At 38.1% G+C, this 20,637-nt stretch overlaps 1 protein-coding gene across 4 annotated transcripts in view; it reads right to left on the bottom strand.

Moving 5' to 3' along the window:
* Positions 1–17,674, bottom strand: part of ncor2 (nuclear receptor corepressor 2) — a 118,982-nt gene extending 101,308 nt beyond the window's left edge. For 2 of the 4 annotated variants that reach the window (XM_034691409.1, XM_034691408.1), the window contains exon 1: positions 17,445–17,674. The gene's annotated coding sequence lies outside the window, so the exon portion shown is untranslated. The remainder of the gene's footprint in view (positions 1–17,444) is intronic. The other 2 variants (XM_034691410.1, XM_034691405.1) reach the window with 2 other exon arrangements.
* Positions 17,675–20,637: the final 2,963 nt, after the last annotated feature.

Here is a 20,637-nt window from a genome sequence, read left to right as displayed (position 1 = left end):
TTGAATTTGCGTGTATGTGGTTTCCGGTACTTCCGGAGCCAGCCTCAAGCGGACACTCAAGAAACTGCAGTTTTTAACACTTCCTCATCAGCTTCAATTCCTCGCGGATGGAGGTTGCTGCTTGGTTTAGACTCAACATTTTTCAAGTTAGCGGTTACCCTAAGATGGACTAATTTACCCTAAAATTAAATACTTTCATCCTGATTTAAACGAAGTGAACCATGTGATATTTTTATTGGCCGATTTTTCCAATCAAATAAAAAACAAATCCAGAGACTTACAATAATTCAAAACAAACTCATGAACAGTCAAAACTGAGATGAACTTATCTAATGTGGACAAAAACTGTAACAAACATACAACAACTTTATCTCCATTTTCTGGGTCAAATTACTGCCAAACCCCACCATGCTACGAAAAACCATGTGCCACCTGTGCTTGTTTACATCCAGGTAGTTGAGCATTAACTGGTGCGACAGCTCTGGGTAGAGGCAGGTGGCTGCACTACAGCACAGACACAGCATGTAACCAGTATTTCAGACATATGATAACAAAAATATGAAGTATGTGTTTGAGCAAGTATTAACTCTGGTGAGGGTGCTGATGTATCAATTTAAACTTAATGCACACATTCCTATCAACAACTGAGCTTCCACCAGGACAGTCTTTTTTTTTTTTCTTGTTGATGAAATGTGACATTTCCAGATATGATGACAGGGATGTGATTCTAGGGCTGGGCAATAATTTGAATGCAAATTACCTCAACTAACAAACAGCCTTCAACTTTCAGCCAGGACCAAAAATCTGCCTTTAAATTTAAATGAAATAATGGTTTGATATTTATCAGGATAATTATCGATATCGACTGATATGAAATACTTTAGCATGATAACATAACATCCAACATCGCCCAACTCTAATTAAAACCTACAAAACTGTATGCTAGTGATCAACAATTTTACTGGACTGTAGTATAACAGGGAGGCTGAGAACTTACCGGTAGGTGTGTTGAATCAAAACATCAGTTATTATATAAAGAAATACATCTGAACTGTGATTCTGTCCGTCATAATCCACAGAAAAACAAATAGAAAACATATATCCAATTGCAAAGGATTACCTAACTCACACTGGCATTCAATCGCAACATGATAAAACATATTGTGGCGAGTAGATGATATCCATTATTTCCATTGTTTCACATCACAGACTGTACAAATGTGTCTGACAGCAGAGAGAAGAAAGAGGTGAACAGGGCCAGTGGTTGGCTGGTGTGTACCTCCAGATGTGATCATCCAGCTGTATCCATGCTGGACAGTAGAGCAGATATTGGATTTCCTGACTGTTCCCCTGCCGCCGGCTGCCTCCGCCACACTGTGTGAAATTACATAAGGCTCTCTCCCCTCCCCCACCCTGCTGGCAGGCATAATACTGGGGCCTTGACACACTGCACTTCACACAGTAATTGTTCTTGACTACTGACTTTAGTGTAGACGGCTGAGTAAATATTTGATGAGTGTTGTAACAAACATAACCTAAAGAAAAAGACATCTCTGCCTGGGAAGTTGAAAACATGGCTGGAGATACAGACTTTTAAATGTAAACTAAAAACATTTATTCAGTCTGGCTTTTATGTAGGGTTTAACAACTTTATTGCTTTCCTTTTTACTTTTATTTTGATTTGAATGTTGTTTTATTATTTTATTAATTTTAACAGTTTGTTTTTTATTTATCTACTCAATTATATTGCTATTTTTAGCCTTTATTCTATCTTCAACTCTTATCCTAAACCATTTTGACTATTTAAATTCTTAATGTTAACTTGATGCTTTAACTTATTTTAGTTACACATATTTTATTACTGTTGGTGTTAGGGATGACCACAATTAATCGATGATCGATTAATTGATTGTTAAGAAATTACTCGAAACACGCATTTTTGTTATCAATTTTCCGTCACGTGGAACAAACATCATGTGGTCTCATATTACACTCAGCTATCAGGGAGGTGTTTTAAGTTTAAAGCATGTTTGGATGTGATTCAGTTGTTAAAGGTGTTGTGCACAGCGGAGATGCTCTGCTGGCGGCTGCGGCTGCGCGTCAGGTCTCCACGTGCGCTTTTTTAAAAGAGGATCAATACAAAACTGCTGCTAACAACAACACGGACACGAAGGTTCACAACTATAAACAGGACATTTCCCACCTTTGGATACGAAGGCAACAGACAGGTGGGAAATTCAGGTACACTATGTTTGCAGACCAGCAACATCAGAGCCGTCTGGGCTTTTCTGCAGCTGGACTGATTATGACCCGGTTGCGCTCCCGGCTGACACCTGATCAAATACACGTTTATTTTCTCAATAAGAACGAGGAGACAGAAAACTGGACACTGGGAGTCTGAAGTAATTTTCTGTTAGTAGTCTCAGCCTTCACTTTATAAGATTATGTCTGCGGAGAATATTTTAATGAGCCTGATCGGTGATATTCTGCGTGTCAAACATGTACCCGTATTCAATCCTGTCAGTTCTATGCATTTTGTTGTTGCTATAGAAAATATTATTTAGGGGGAAAATTTGGCATATTTTTGACGTAAGAATAATTTTTTTATCAATTAATTGATAATTGATCGTTAACATTTCCAAAAATCGATCACGGAAAATACTTAAAATGTACATCCCTAGTTGGTGTGCATTAGTCTCTATTTTAAAATCCATTTGTTTTTTTTATGTCATGCAAATATTTTATTTCTGCTTCTTTTTTTCAATCGCTGTAAAGCACTCTGAATTACATTTGATTTGTATGAAAGGTGCTTTATAAATAAAGCTTGATTTATTGATAAGACTTTGTTACTGCTGATTTAACTGTTCTAATACACATCCAGGCACATACAGTCCCTCTGTGTCTTTGTTATTTCATCACTTGTAGTTTGATAAATTGATAAATACAGACAATACTCTCCAATTTCAACTCCAATTTCTCAAATAGTTTGTCACCTCCAGCTTTCAGTTTCAGTCTGCAGCTGAACAAATATCATAGCTCGACAGGAGAATGAGAAAATGCACAAAAGTATGTGTCTGTTAAAGAATGGCAGTGCTTTTACAGCTTGTTCATAACCCCAAAAAAGACTTCTTGAAAGAGATTACGCACCACAGAAAATATAAACAAAACAAACTGAATAACTCAGCTATAGAAAACATCTGACATTTAACAGTTCCACTTTGCTTTGAATCGTTCTGTTATCCAACAGCATTGTTATTTTAACACAAACAAAGAGGTAGGGTAAATCACTTATTAACTCAGCTGAAAAAGTGAGTCAGAGATCTCTCTCACACCAAATGCCCCCACAACTGACTCAGTTTGCTTTAATAAACATTCACCAAAGTGTACTGAAGGTCTGTGTTACATTTGACCAGACTAATATTTCACAAACCTGGATCACGTTGTGAAAAATCCACGTAGGGAATGAATATGCAAAATGGCATTCTTAATGCGGGCCAAACACCCATTCATTTGAATTCAAAGTTTATATCAGTAATGTTGATTTTCTTGATCTGAGTAGCTGGGCCCTGGGTCCTCCTGTTTGGTCCCAAATAACAAAAACACTACTGACATATTGCAGTGATTTTGATGAGTTTTTAAAGTGCTGCCCCAAGACCCACAGCAGTGTAGATGATAGACAACACATATCAATCATAGCAATCTCTGGTCTGTCCCTTACTTCTGATCACTTGCAGCTGCACCTCACACATGCTCTGCTGCAGGTGATCAGACAGAGAGAAGCGGCAGTACGTCCTTCCTGTTGATATCTGTGCCACGTCTCATGTTAAATGTGAACCTTTTCAATCTGCGGTTTACAAACTGATGTACAGCTGGTTGTTGCTGATGTCATTCTGCACTTTCTTAGTTTTTGGATCATTGCAAAACTCTATCATGAACAAGCCTTGCTTACATGCAGGTAACCTGGTGTGACAACGTGAGATCAAGTGAGACATTTCCAAACCAGAGTTGCGTTATTGGGTGTCTCAATAGAATGTAATGCAGATGAATACTGTCAAAAGAGCAGACACTTGCAGGGTAGAAAAAACAGCATGAGGTAGGTGTGACATGCTGCTGTGCTATACAGAGAGCAAAGCTGGTGTGTGTGTGTGTGTGTGTGTGTGTGTGTGTGTGTGTGTGTGTGTGTGTGTGTGTGTGTGTGTGTGTGTGTGTGTGTGTGTGTGTGTGTGTGTGTGTGTGTGTGTGTGTGTGTGTGTGTCAGTGATGGGGAGAAGGGACTGGTGAATATCAGAGCTGAAAGAAAGCTGAACAGGGGAAGCACGTTAAAAAAGCTTCAACACAACCAATTTAATAAGACATTTATAAAACGTCTTTTTACTAACTTCTTCAAGAGAAAAAATACAAAAAAAAACTTGCAGGCACAATGCAGCAACTATTCAGTCAAAAGGACAACTGAGAGACACTTAAATGTACCTGCTATCAGTAACCCAATCTTTGACAGATAGGAAACATTAAGGCTCTCAACAGGCTAAATAGTGCAGAAAGTCAAATAAATAAAAGACAATATGTCTCACAAGTTTGTCTTTCAGAATATGCCATGTTTGAAACTTGTGAAACTTACAGAGAATGGGATTCCTTCTTTAGGGAGACGTTCGATGTGAGAGTACACTGTCTGGTGGAGCTCTGGCAGCGCTACGTCTCTATGAATTATTTGTAATCTAATGTTTTGTATAGTGAGGTGGAGGTGCAGGATGCATACCTGGCACCATCACTAACATTGGATTATAGTAAAATCAATACTTTTAAGAACCTCTCACTGGTTAAAACTAGGGCTGGGTGATAATTCAATAACATTAATTATTGTGATATAATTTTTTATCAAATGTTCGATAAAAATGTGATATATTTAAACCTGTAATTATAGCCCCCCACTAATGTGCCTTATACGCTAGTTGCCACCCAACATTAAAAGAAAAATAGACAAACAAAACCTTCACTAAAATCTCCTCTTACACAAAAGACCTGCTTCCTGTTAGCACTGTCAAAAATGAAGGATTCAAGAAGCCTATCAGAAAGCTAAATCCCAGACACAAGCCAACAAAACCATTTTTCTTTAACTTTCACCCGGGGGGGCAAAAATCTCCCTTTAAACTCAAATGAATGATTTGATATTTATCGTGATAATCATCGATAGACTAATATGAACAATTGTATCCTGATAACATCCCACATCCAAGTAATTGTCTTTTTAACGTGGATCAAGTACAGTCGTGTTGAAGTGCAGAGGGTCCACATAGATCTCAGTGAAACATGTGCTGACAGACTTTAAGAGTGTACTTTTCGTTGTTTTCACTCCGTGGTCCGTCTCAACCTCTTTGCTTAGAAGACTCTTTAGTGCTGCAATTAAAGGAATAACGGATGCAGACATGTTGGCCCTTATCCAGACAAGCGCGTACTGGCCAAGGTTTTTGCTTGTGTCATCACAACATTCTGTTTCGGCCAGGTTTGGGCCAATTTTCGGTGGCCGAATTTTCGGTGCATCCCTAATCTTTTTCAATATCACCCAGCTATAGATTAAACTAACATCTAATCTGATCATTTTATGGCTAAACACAGGATTACAAAGGGTACAGGTAAACTGTGTCAAATTTGTTTGCCCAGTGTGTCTTATGTTAGCAGAGCTAGCACCACCGGCCTTCAGTCCTCCTTGTGTCCAAATGCCTGTGCTGGTTACGCATTGCTCAAATTGCTTATATGGCAGTTTAACCAAACACGTTACATAAAACCTTATCTCCACTTTCTAGATGAATACTGGCAAACCACAATGTGCTACATAATGCTATCTGTCACCTGTGCTAGTTTATGCCCAAGTAGTAGAGCATATGGCAGAAGTCATTATCAAACTACAAAGCTGTGGTGGATGGGAGCGCTACAGCTTATAAACAACATGTGACTGGCATTTTGGGCATAAACGATTCGTTCAACCAACTAGAAAATTATTCTGCCGAATACCAAGGGTGACCACGCTTAATTGTATCGTTGACTTAACACGCACTTCCCTACTTCAAAAAACATCTAGTGAAGCATTTAATATTAGTACATTTTTCAAAGATGGTAGAAGAACTAGTAAAAGAATGATTCAGTCAAGAAAAATGTAACTGCATTGTTCATCATCATCATAAATTAGCTTTTTCTCAAACTTTCTGAGAAGAGCTTTCATGTTTTCCAACCTTGGCTCGTTATGACAACTTTTTAAGCATGGCTTACCTCGTGAAAATTAAGTACAATGAGGTCATCAAATATATGAGTTATTACAGCATAGCTTTGAGGCTATGTGAAATCAATAAGTGACACTGTGTTGTTGCTTTTTTGTTGTATTGCTCACAGGATATTTGCTCAGGCAGGAGAAAGTGAGATTAATTTGACAGCCAATGATATGAATAGATTTGTTGTTGTCATAATGTGGCATTAAGATGACCAAAACAAAGAGCCACTTTGATTTCAGCAATACCAAAAAACAAACCAAATAGTAATATGTAATCATTAAATAATATGTACTGTGAAATTGAAGTATCATGGGATTTTGCTTAACATGAAACTCTTTTTCCTATCATTGTAAATATTTCTAAATCGCCAAGAACAAGCGAAAAAGAAAAACACTGCTGCTGTGTTTAAGTGTCATTTAAGGTGACGCTGCTTCAGTCCTCAGCTCTTTCTGTCTTTTAAATGCGTCAGAGCCACATGATGTGTTTGGCTGTTTTTATATATTTCAATCATGCCTGGTGAGTTGATGCAGGCTCTTAAAAGGATTGAATTGGGTCTTTTCAATACATATTTCATAACCGTTCTCACTTCAGTTCAACACTTTTTTGTGCGTTTTGTACAGAGATCCATAGTTGTTGTTTTCTTAAGATCATTCCTTTTTACAGGGTCAAGACATTCACACATTGAGGCTGAATAATTAATATGATAAGAGTGACTATTTTTTAATTCTGCCCAGAAATACTCTGCAGATTCTCTCAGATCACACTACACCTACGCTCCACAGCTCGGCAGGACACAATGTGACGGCATCACTCTGATGTTTGAAGCTCATTTTTACAAATCCCTCTTTATTCTGTTCTCTTAAAGCCCACCTGACATTCAGTTCTCCATGCTGAGGAGCAGGAAATAAAACTGAGGAGTGCACTTGTCTGCTGGGCTGACCTACTTCCTCACTGCTACTTAATTATTCAGCAGCTTTGAAAATGTTCTTCTGTATGGCAGCATGCAACCCGAGTGCCTCTGTTTGCCCCTCATGACAGCAGTCGTACAGAGCTTATATTTATGCATGAGAGAGCTGGGGTGTATGCGTACAGTTCATGAGCGGGTGTATGCATGAAGGCAAACACTTAAGCCCATACATGCTGCTGTTATTTACAAAGAAAACAAGCAATACAATGCACCAAGACTTGATATACAATGTTTTGAATCATGTACAGAGAGTTAAAGACTCCCCGTCACATCATAGAGAGGACTTGTTTGTTCTAAAGTGCACTGTCATGGACGCAGCACACATGTCAAGACAGGAGTCCATCATCCCGCTTGAGCACACCACAACCTGTTATTACACTCCACTTAGGCCGTCATACCTTTCACTGTTACATGGTACTCATATTTCCAATGAAAGATCATCAACCCTGAGGTGTGTGCCCTCGGCTGCACTCACAAACCCGCTCTCCAAAACGTGAAAAACAAACTGTGCTGTAACACACATTCCTGGTAGAAAGAGTAAGCTAATCAGAGAGATAAATCAACACACACACACACAAACACAAACACACACACACACACACACACACACACACACACACACACACACACACACACACACACAGTGTCCTGTCATCTGTGTTGCATAACAGAGTCAAGTGAATAACTTACCACAGAGCCATTTCTAATCTCTGCTAATCCGCTGTCTGCCTCTCTTTTTGTATGTTTAAATATGGCTGACTGGTTTTCATAGCAACTCCATTTCATAGCCTGGGAAGTCAAAACAGTAAGCCTTATGAATAGTTAATAACTAAATTAATTTCTAATAAACACCAAACAACAACATGTAAGCAAAAGGAATGTATAATGAGGCTGTTAATAAAAGTCTTTAGACCAGTAACAGCAGGGCAGCAGGGAACGTTCCACTGCTCTGTTTGTCCACTGAAGCATTTTAATATAATTTAACAAACTGGTTTCATCAATAAATAATAAAAGAAGTATCATTGAAGCAGCTTTAGAAAAGGCATGAGTGTGTTTACATTAGAGAGCCGCATGAAGACACTCTGCAAAAGGTACCAAGGTGTTTTTGAACCCACAGTGCATGAACACGTTCTAAAACACCTTTGATTAATTACATGACACATTTTTTTGTTCAGATTCCAACAAAGAGCAATAAACTGGCAAAAGAACAAAGATAGTTTTCTACTCTGGCTCCAGGCTTCAAGAACACGGTGTAACCCTCTTCTTGTAAAGCACATTTCTTGCACAATAAAATAAATAGAATAAGAAATAATAAAATCAGCCCCGCACATTGTTGTTGGTCATATGTGAATACTTTGACCTAATGTCTATATACAATTTTCTGATGTTGTTCAAGTAATGTGCCCTGAAATAGCATCAAATGAGATATCTCACATTTTTCTGTATCAATCAAAATCAAATGTTTGGTCAGTTTGTTTCAGTTTGTGTGCTTTAACGTTTCACTTTGTTTTTTATCTTTGCTCAATGTTGGATTATGATCAACCAAAATCTCCTCTTATCATAGAGGAAGGTTGTATCTTGTTTTTTTTCTGTTTCATTTCTTTATCATGAAAATCACACATTATGCTGATTCTGTGCCATCTATGCTCCTTGGATGTGCTATGATGATACTCATGTGACAGAATGATGGAGCATAGATTAGAGACGGATATCTTGGTTCACTCTTATCCCACAAGACCTTTGAATAAGAGGAAGAAAATTAGATCATTTAAGAGTAGACACAGCCCAGCTATCTATACCCCTCAGTTTATTTCTCTAAGTAACCAAAAAAAGAGATTAATTACAATCTTCAGTAGAAAGGATTCATAAATATGTTTATTTTTGTCCTGACTTGTAAAGTTCAGTTGCCTGACTCAAGGCCAATTTAGTAAGAGAGCAGAACGAATGTCTACAGTGTTGTGAGAGTAGATTGTAGGATTAAAGAAGACATAGCCTTAGACGTATCATTATTCTGGAGCAAAGTGATTATCTTGCACACAGAACCAAACAATGGAGTGACCTTCATCAGTGAGATTTTCACACAGAGGTTTTCCTCAACATCTCACCCGGTCTTATTCATTGTGTGCATCAAAATAAGCTTGCAATGATGTCTCCAGGTCCTCGTCCTGCTCCTCTGACACATTGAAACTAAAAGAAAGCACTATCAGTGTGTCCCAGCGACGCAAGCACCTCATCTCTCCCATTGTGGAGGACAAATTGGTGTTAGAATCACATTTATAAGCAAAGATCAACCTACTGTGATCCTGTGTGAAAAGCTCACAACATACCAGTTTAGCTTAAGTCAAGTAGCCACTATATAAACTCACTCCACTCCTCATGCTGTTGATGTTGTACCATACAGGGGGCGGGTAAAAGCAACAAAACATACATCAGCAGCTGAGAAAAAATTATTTCCAAAGATGGCTGCCATATCCCGTGACCAGTGTTCCCGTCTTTTTAGAAGAAGCCGCCAAAGTGTCGTACTCACCTGACTTATTGAGGTGCTGTTTGTGTTGTTACAGAAACACTATCTTATTTGTGATTTTGTGACAGTATTTATCTAAGAAATGCTAAGATTTGGAATTTCATTCTTTTAATTTCAGACACATGTTGAACAAACGTGAATATGTCTGTGAATTTAACCATATTATTCAAACACCAGTTTAACACTACAGTTTCTCAAGAAATAAAAGTCTCATTGGGGACCCATCCACGGACCTGCTGAAATCACCACCCATTCATTCCAGAGGCTCACAACATTGAAAACCTATCAACATCACTGGCTTGTAAACAGATGTGTAAAGCTATGAATTGTCAATAGCCAGCTTTACATAATATCAAAAGTAAACATGTAAAGCTTTGATGTAAACAAGCCCTCTTACATCTTAGAAAGCAAAGGATGTTGCATTGACTTGCTGAGATTTGAGTTTCCAGCGTGTGTAAAAAGTATTACACACCTCAGGGTACAAGTGTACCAGACATCTTCAAGAAAACACCTTTACTACCACACAGCTACAGCCAAGTTGTTTCCTGATGTAACAGATTAACTTTGTTCCCCCCCCCGAGTTAGTGAAAGACTTTTTTTTATTAAGTTTGATGCTGAAAACGAGCAGCATGACTCTGATTTGTCTTCCTCTGATTTGTTAAATTCAATTATTGTGAGCAGCCTCACAAACTCCTGCAGTGGCTGATAAAACTTGTTGCTCTTTTGAGCTGTGCAGAGTGACAGACGCAGAATCTGTCTGACCTGTGGACCCCATTAACCTCGGGGCCAGAAGCCCTAATACACCCAACCCCCCACCCTGACAACTGCATCCTTATATCTGCCTACATGAAAATGAAAGCTGGCAGGCTGACAAAAAAAAGGTAAATGAAGCTGATGGCTGTTTGCAAGTCTGTATGATTTCTGCATGGCCTGGTATGAAAGGATACAGAGACGGTTATAAATAACTCCACAACCAGTGGCATGGAGGAGGCAGAGAGTCCAGCTCAGTTGTACTTTGATTGTGAGTACCATGAGGTGCTGCAACTGTCCAGCTGTGTCTGATCATAATATTGTACCACGCTGAGTCAAAGATAGCATTCTCCACACACAAAACCTACCAGGTGCAGTCCACTAGTGAGCAAGAAATGCTAGACAGCTGCTGTTACTCATTGAGTGAGAGGGAAGCAGGGTGGGAAGAGGGAATGTGCCTGGGAGGCTTTTTCACAGTGACTGCCTCATATTTCCCTCTTTGGTTTCTGCATGTTAACTTTGGGGGGTTGATGGAGTGCACCACAACATACCATGTCTGTGTCACTTCCCACAAATCATTTCTTTATCTACTGTGATCACAGTGGATGTAAATATCTGTTTAATATCTAGTACGGTTCAATTTGTGTTCTATCTAAAACTCTGATTTAACTGATATTTATGTTGTTCACATCTTGCTACCCCTTTAGTTCTCTTCTCCACACTCAGCCTGCACCTCTCACAATACTCATCAACAGTCACCCAAATAACACAACATGAGTAATGAGAAGTTTCACTCGTGGTTCCATGATGGCAACAGGTGATCCCGCATGGTTATAATGACGTAGCATGCCCACACAGTCCAAAACTTTGGGTAAATAAACATCGGACGCAAAGCAGACCAGGAGCGGAAGAATGAGGTGTGTGTTAGTAAAGCAGAGGGACAGAGTGAGCATTTAAAGCAGCATTAATGTGCTTTAACCAGCTAACAATACCAAGAATAAACAGTGAGAGGCCTCAGTCCTTATCATAATCAGATATAAATGCTAAGCTAAAAGCCTTGAAGTCAACGTCCTCCAAACATGAACGCTTTAATAGGATTTGATACTAAATTTGACCTAAAGTTTGAGGCCACAGTGGGCGCACAATGCCAAGGCAGATTTTTTTTGTCCCAGTCAAGTCGTGTTAATTGGTGAGACACAGGATGATTTTCACACACACAATAGACTAGGGATGGTCATTTCAAGCCAGAATACTATTTAATAATCATTGGCAGTAACTCTTCTATTTCTAATAAGTGAACCAATATTCAAAAATCATTGCCCATCCCTACATTAGAAAGTAAAAATTGTCCCCAAAAATTAACAAAAAAATCTTAATTAGTAAATCAGGATCCCAGTTTTAATCAAAACCATTTTGGCTATAATCATGCAGCCCGACTCAAAGGCAGATAATTCCTGTCTGTTGACAATAAAACCGCCAAAAATATGTCAATTGAGGATTTAGCATCACAGCCACACCACTAATCAGCTTCCACATTTCAGGTTGATTCTATCAGTCCATATCTGTGTCTTAAACAGGGGTGCTGTATGGGGTACAACAGAAAGAGAAATGTTCTTTTAGAAATATCACTCATGCATAATACTGAACATATTTATGCTGCAGTAAGTCAAACTGTCAATAGTGGTTCAAACAACACATTCACAGTCACGTTGTTTGTAAGATTGTCTACATTTACACAAAGCCATTTTCTGTGTTTAATCAAAGAAGCAGCAGATTGGATTTGTGGTTGAAACATTGCAGCTCTGCAGCTGGAAATACTGGAGAGAACTCATCGCACCAGCTTTCTTTCTTTCACCGTAAATATGTTGCTCTGCTCAGGGGGTGCCTGGCTGAATAACAATTCAAAGGGCATACACCATCAAAAAGAAAAAGAGAAGCACTGCTTTAGAAAATCAAAGCCAACAACACTGTGTTGGGCTGTCCGGGGCCAGACTTTGAGCCTTCAACATCTGTCATTCAATCAGTACAGTTTGCCGATTGGGCGAAAAGTAATAACTATACCCTTCATTTTAAAAATAATAATATGCAATGTTTAATCATGAGAAACCAGTATATTGTCAAAAATACAGTGTATTTGGTTGTTAAGGGTTCTAGGACTCATATTTTTCAAAGTTATACAACCAACATCCTTTCTAGTAACGGGAGTATCCATTTGGATAATAGGACTTTCTGTCAGGGAAACACAGTGTGGTGAAAAGCCCTGGGGTTTTTTAGAAACTCAAATAAAGGAAAAAAAGAAGAGTGAAAGAGGAAAGATCAACTTTCTAGCCAACAGTCTGTCCGGGCTAAACCCCAGCATCAGGAAAGCACACAAACACAACACACCAACATCACTGAAGAGGAGACAAAACGATACCAAATGTTTTCCATACGCTCACATACCTCTTTGTTTGGTTTGTAGCAGGAAGGTAAGACCTGGTGAGTAGTGTCTGACAAACACCTGAGGGAGTGTCTCAAAATGACAGACATCGGCTGTCATATAGTTCACAATATCTGACATAAACCCCTCTGAAGGGCTTCCCTTTAATGGAGGTATTTTGTGATTAATGATGATGCAACATGCTCTCCATTCCCACAAGAATTCACTGTGGGGATTCATCTTTCACAGACAGTAAAACAAGCGAGTGCTCACCCCTTTACAGTTTCATAACTGTGTTGTGTTTCATAATACGAGCAGAAATTGAACGAGCAGTGAAACAGTCTCCCTGAGGCACCACGCTGAGCACGGGATTATCTTTGCCCCCATTACCCTTTTGGAAAGAGGAGAGATATCTCCACACTGTCGTTTCACTCTTTACGATAGAAAGGGCTCAGCTGACACTGTACTTTGAGTGCACAGAGCTCTAGTCAGTACTGTCACTCTAGTATGGATTATTAGCAGACTTTGTGCTCTCTAGACTTCATTGTCAAACACACAAACTGTCTTTGTGCACTATGGTCTAGTATATCACCTGACTACTTCATTTTGTAAAATCAATTACACTGTCTACATACGATTAATGAACCAAACTCAGAGTACCAGGTTTGGTCAGATCCATAGTAGGGATGGGCGGTGATTTCTGAATACTTAAATATATGTTCACTTAGTAAAATTTGAAGAGTTAATGCAAATATTTTCTCGTTTTAAAAGTAGAATTTTTCATTGTTCTTACCGGTGCCTGATTGTAATACATTATTCCCACCAGACAGTGGCTATAGAGCATCTTAAAGCTGCTTGCTAACCGTATTAAGAAACAGAGGAAGAAAACATTAGCGACCGTCACAGCGATTTTCTCCGTTTCTGAATCTCACACCACTACACACGTATTTCCAGAGACTGAGCATGGCTGTAAAATGTAAACACAAACGCCATGCCGTGTCACAGAAACAACAATATAAAAATCGAGACAGATGCAGTCAGTGCCCGCTACTAGCAGCACCTCCTCCTGCTGCTGGTTAACGTGACTGCAGCACAAACCGGTGGCCAAATCGTTGTATAGATGCCAATAATTATCGCAAAGTATTTTGGCCATAGCTCTTTTCTTATTCTCTGGTCAACAATTTCCCTATTCGGAGGAGGCCTTTGGCTTAGTGGTCTGAGCATGTGCCCCATAAACAGAGGTTATAGCAGAGGTCGCAGGCAAGCGGCAACCTCCGGTCACAAACGATGCAGCCCATGCGGAAGTGTTATAAACTGCAATACAATGAGAATCCACTTGAGGCTGGCTGCAGAAACAGCGGCAACCACATAGACATGAATGGGAAAAAGACGATCTTTGCAGCATTTATAAACATGTTTACAGCCTGGTTCAAAAAGCGGCTTGGCCCTACGAAGCTAATCTCTCTAATCGCACACACTGTACATGGGGTGATTTTTTTTCTAACGTGACGGTTCAGAAGATATTAAGATTACTAGTTTTTGCCCAATTAAGGACATGACTGACGTGACTCCTGGTCGGGAACACAAGCTGTTGGCTAGGAGGCTCACACTACGTCAAACTCTGCCTGGTTGAGTTCCGCATTTCCAATATGGCTGCCGCCGTCGACTGGCTTTAAAACAGCTCCCAGGAACAGATGGGTGACGCCATGGATACTACGTCCATTTATTCAGTCTATGGTCGCAGGTTAGATTCCAGCCTCTGCTTGTCCTCCCCCAATCTCTACTCCCCACATTTCCTGTCTCTCTTCAGCTGACCTATACATTAAAGACGAAAATGCCCAAAAATATAACTTTTAAAAAAACAATTTCCCTATTTGGAACCTTATTTGATTGGATGTTCCTGTCACTTATTAAGGGGAAGTTTAGGTATGCATTCCATTGGAGAACAGGAGAAATACCGGCATAATCTAAAGACACAGGTGCTGCAGGCTACATGCCCACTATTCTCTGCAGTAAAAAAACAACAAAAAGTCTAAGATCTACTTCTGAACGTTACACTCTCAGAGAGAATTAGGCTCTGATTGTATTCACTAATGCTTGTTAACCGTTGAATAGTGAGGAGCCTTGTGACAGTTTGCCATTTGAAGTATAAAAGCAACAGGAAACATTAGAATCACAAGGCAGCTCCCAGTGTTGCACAGCAGACATGGGTTGTATTACCTGAAATGACTTTCAAAACTTTGATGTAATAAACCATTAACCTTAAGAGAGCGCAAGAACTGTCGTCTTTCCAACTCCAAATGATGTAATTAGTGTGTCTTTTGTTTGTGTGTCATCAAATACCAAGTGAATCACAAGTTCAGGCGTGTCAAGTTCATGGCTTACTACCACAGCCAAACCATTTCCTGGGGGAAACCCTGTGTTACATAATCAGACACGGCAGTTGACCAACAGCCCAAAAAAAACACACATCACTCTATAAATGGTGATATCTAGCTACGACAGTTGTGGTTTGTTGTTCCCTGGATTTGAGATACGTCGCTGCTATGCAACCAAAGTTCATTTACCTCCTCTGACACGGATCACACTGGAGTATTTAATACAAGTCTCACGTCTGTGTTTTTTTTATTCCATTTTCACAAAAGGTTCATAAATCAACTATATAGAAAAACAATCCCAAACTGATGTGTATATAATACAGCCGTGCTGTTACTAAACAGCAGATTAAATATAAAGAGCGCAATAGTTTCATTATTCTACAGTGATTTTATAATCGTCAAAGAATGGGGACATTGCACAATTCAAGAAAATAAAAGCTTTTTCTTTTTGCCAAAAAGTCCAACAAAATACATTTAGCTTCGTTACAATTTTGAATGTAGAAAAGATGTATGTAATTGCTTATCATGCAAGCGACTGTAGAGATTTAGCAACTTAAAAAAACACACACAACCACACCTTTCTACAACAAGTCATGGTTGGTGTGTTTGTTAAAGACAACACCACATTTGGTTCAATGTCTTGTCTCTCATCAAGTAGTTTGTTCATATCAAATCCTGTGTGAGGAACTTTCAGTTTGTGCTGACTTTGGCAACACCTGTGAACAAAGTAAGTAAATAAGCAAGATGTATTTATAGAGCACCTCTCAAGAACAGAGGTAACAATGTGCTTTACAACAACAATAATAGAAAAACATCAGAAGGCAAAACAGCGATTGCAAATAAATACAAAAACCTGACATAAAAGCAGACAGATTAAACAAAGGCAAGTCTAGACAGATAGGTCTTCAACTGCTTGTGGATCCACTTGTCTGATTATATAAGTATTGTTTTCTAACATTAAAAGCTCACCTTGCTTACTTCTACAGGTTAAATGAAACATTCACATTCACTTCTTAAATGATTCTTGTTGAAATCTTTGAAACCAAGATTTCGTGAGAATGACCCATTTATGTATTGTGAAAATACAACGTTTTGAGATATTTTAAGAAGTACTTTGAATTCTTTAATATTTTTAAAAGGAAGTACTTCAGTACTTTGACTTAAGTAATAATCTGACAGAGCAACTTTCACTTGTATTGGAGCAATATTTGATATGGAGTATCTTTACTTTGACTTCAGTAATGAAGATGTGTACTTTGTCAACCACTGGTGATAGAGTCTAGATAACTAACGTATCTATAAAAAGTTTAACTCTCAAAACAGCCCATCTGTAAAAGATCAAACACAACAAATGCACTAAGGTTTAATACCACAGTTCAGCACCAAAGCGATTACACTGCTTAGTGTACAAAAGCAATAAATCAATGTGAGACAACCAATCATTAGAGCTAACTCACTCAGCGTTCCTATTGACTGTGTCACACACTTGACATCAATCTTGTTGAGCAACTACAGTCTGTAATTCATAAATTGTAGTCCAAATGACAACAAACGACGCTAACTTTAGATGAGCTATGGAAGAAGAGGACCAAGTGAACTTCACATAAAGCTTTGTTTACAAACCTGGAGCTTCTGAGCACAGCGAGGTTAGCATACAGCACAATAACGTTACTGACACATAAGGAGAAGTTGACATTATATTAGAATAGTTTAATAATGGGTTGCATTTGTTTTAACTCAAACGAAAACATCAATGAAGGAATAATTCAGTAAAGTAAAACTGTGATTAGCTTCTCCGCAGTTCTGACAGCTAGCTTACGCAGCTAGCTGTTAGCTACGTGCTAGCCTAGCATAGCTTAGCCATGTAGCACGTGTTCCTGATTTATAAAATAATTAACAATCTGACGATAAAAAGACATTTAGGAGGAGCACAGTGGTGGAAGCGAGCAGTGTTCTTTAACATTACTACCAGATCTCTCAAAGGGGCCAGTAAACCGTGATGCTTTAATGTGAACGCAGCCTGGAAAAGGTCAATACTGCTATGTGTGTTTCTCTCCTCCAAAGAATAGCCGGACCCCGTCGCCCAACAACAGAGCACACAGACCCCCCAAACCAACGGACTCAGCAATGGAAGCTAACTCACCTTAGCGGCGGGGCAGTGAGGAAGCATTCAGCGGTGTTATCATACAGAAGATAATGTCCCAATCCGAGGTAGTCGGTCCGATTCTCGCTTTTAAAAGCTCCCCTCCTCGGTTCAGTGTCTCTCCTGGTGATTAATCCAAATGAAAAAGGGTTAGTCTTCGTTTTCAGTTCTGTCGTGTCTATTCCTGCACAACACAGTGGTCCAGCTCTACTCCCTAAGCCGCTACTGCTGCTGCTGCTGCTGCTTAGACCAAAGCAAGGCTGAACCGCCTCTCTCTCTCCATAGGTCCGCATGCTCTCTCGCCCCTCCTCTTTACTCAAGCACTGCACATTTCCCATGCCCACAACAAATATAGGGATGTAGTGTTAGTAGGAATGTAGTGTTAGTCAGGAATGTACGGAAGAAGATTAGGGCCACTGAAAAAAAAATAAAGGTCCACTATAGATATGTTTTTATGTTTTTGTTCTGAGAAAAAAGTCAGAATTTGGAGATTAAAGTCGGAATCCGGAGAAAAAGTCCGAATTCTGACATTTTTCTCAGAAATATGACTTTAATCTCAGAACAATAATATTTTTTTAAAAATGTAACCTTAATTTTTTTCTTTTCAGTGGCCCTAATTCTCTTCCGTATAATGATAAAATATATTGGACCTTATTTTTTTTTTTTTCAGTGGATTAAAGTCAGTATTCTGAGAAAAAAGTCAGAGTTTTGACTTCAATCTCAGAATTATGACTTTTTTCTCAGAACAAGAACATAAAAAAATATATTGGACCTTATTTTTTATTTTTTTTCTTTGGCCCTTATCATAGGGATGTAACGATACACTCAACGCACGATTCGCTTCGAATCCCGATTTTTGGTACAAGATACGATTCACTCACGATTCTCTAATGACTTTCAAGAAAACTGGATTGAACTCAGAATGTAAATAACTATTATTTTATTTCAATTCTCAGATATGGACAGTTGCAATATTTATTTTTTCTCTTATATTTCTTTGTAAATAAAGTAATCCTTTTATATTTTTAAGGTGTGTCGTTACTCAAATAAAACCACTGCACACTTTTTTTCAGTACCTTGCGTAAAAATTAAAACCACCATACAAAAATACCTTGCTGGAAAATTTCAGAACAATTATAGAGAAATGGATAGTGAACAATTCCTAAATGAAAGTATTAAATATTAAAACAAATAAGGTAAATCTCTTTAAATTAGGGATGTAAATTTCAAGTATTCTCCTTGATCGATCTTTGGAAATGTTAACGATCAATTATCGTTTAATCATTAAAAAAAACGTGAACGTTTTCCATATCAAAAAGAATGCCAAACACGTTTTATCCCCCTAAATCAAATTTTCCTTCATGACACAATGTATGTAACTGACGGTATTAAACAGCTACGGATCATATTGAGGTGTTCAAAATGTTAAACACGCTGAATATCAACGTGAGGAGCAGGGTTATAAATAATCTCAGCAGATAGCTCCTTCTACTGTTTAAAAATAATATCCGGATACAAATGATGTTGAATCGATTTCAATCCACCCTTATTTGTATCGTTTTTTTACCGATTTGCGATATATCGTTACATCCCTAAGTGTTAGAGTCAGGGGTCATCAGAGAGCACCACAACAAAATAAACATTCATAAAGGGATCATTTCAGAAATATAATTCTTGAAACTCCCCTGCACTTTTCAGTCTTCATTATTTCAGTCTTATACAAATATCCTGACATAACCTGTGCATATTTCTGGAAATTAAACTTATAACTTATAAATGTTTCTTTATTAATTATTGGGGGAAAAAGATGTATGCCACATGTAGGGTCTGAAGAATGTGAAAAACGTACAATGCACAGCAGCTTATCTTTGCACACTGTAATAGTAACTCAGTGTTAGAGCAAATGGTCCTCCGAAGGCATTAAAAAAACATCAAAGGCAAGAAATATGTTCCATTGTTTCTGTTTTTCTCTTAACCTTTTCCAGAAATCATCACAGTTATTCATACAGTATATAGGATTTGCAGTGCCCTACATAACCCACATTTCTGCTCATATTATCCTGTGAAATTATGTCTCTACCAAATTCTGTAAGTGTGTGCATGTTATCCAAAATCCTTACACTGCACAATTGCTTATCTGCACATATTGAATATATAGTGAAGTAACGTTAGAGTCAATTCAGTTTAATTCAATTCAGTTCAATTTGCTTCATTGGCATGAACAAAGACATGTTGTTGCTAAAGCCCATAAGATTCATACACATAATAGTCAATGATTGTCAATAAGGAGAAACATTAAACCCAATGCCATGAAAGAAAACTACCTGTACACATTGCTGCAAATACATTTAAAATGTATGTGTAATATTTGTGTTTTTACTCTAGTTTCAATCTAACATTGTAGAATTGTAAAATCCTCCAGTGCATAGTTGTTAAACTGCACACATTGTATTTATTTATAGTTCTACTTGTGTAGTATTTAGGTCATGCATGAAAACAAAATGTAGCATTTCCCACTTTTTCTATTTTCATCTTTAAGCTACTTTCCAAACCTAATGGTCCACACCTTGTCCACACAGTCTCTACACATTCTTGCATATATCTTAAACATGCACTCTATTGTTTCTTCATATATTATTGAGAGTAAAATGCTATTTTTATGATCTAATTATTTTAAAAGAAAAACCTTCACTGCACATTCTCTTTTCTGCAAAGACTTAATATTTTAACACATGTAGTGATGTAGTGTATTGAAACAGTAGTGGCATAGTCTTTTTTTTTTGCCTCATTAATCTTACGTTTAATTTTTGTTTCACCACACAACCTGTACACATTACTGCAGATATTATCTTAAAATTAAAATGTTAAAGTTTGATCATATATGTATTTTATAAATTATAATATAGTTTCTAGTTTGTTGTGTATCATCTCACATTCTACACTTCATTATTTAAAGTCTAATATGAATTTCTATTCAAAACCTGTCCACATTTCTTAACATGTCATCTCGGTTAAACTCAAGATGACAAACGTTTATGCTGCGTATATAATCTGATGAAGTGAAAAGCCTGTAAACATTGTTTTTCTTCACAAATATGAAGGCTGCATGTTGCATTGACTCTATCACTGTACATGTTCTCATTAGAATGCAAATATTTCACAATTCAAGAACAGATAAGAGTGATAGATGAAA

This window comes from Notolabrus celidotus, chromosome 9 (assembly GCF_009762535.1).
Source record: "Notolabrus celidotus isolate fNotCel1 chromosome 9, fNotCel1.pri, whole genome shotgun sequence".
Lineage (NCBI taxonomy): Eukaryota > Metazoa > Chordata > Actinopteri > Labriformes > Labridae > Notolabrus > Notolabrus celidotus.
The sequence above is the reverse complement of the archived record's forward strand: the minus strand, read 5'-3'. Positions and strand labels throughout refer to the sequence as shown.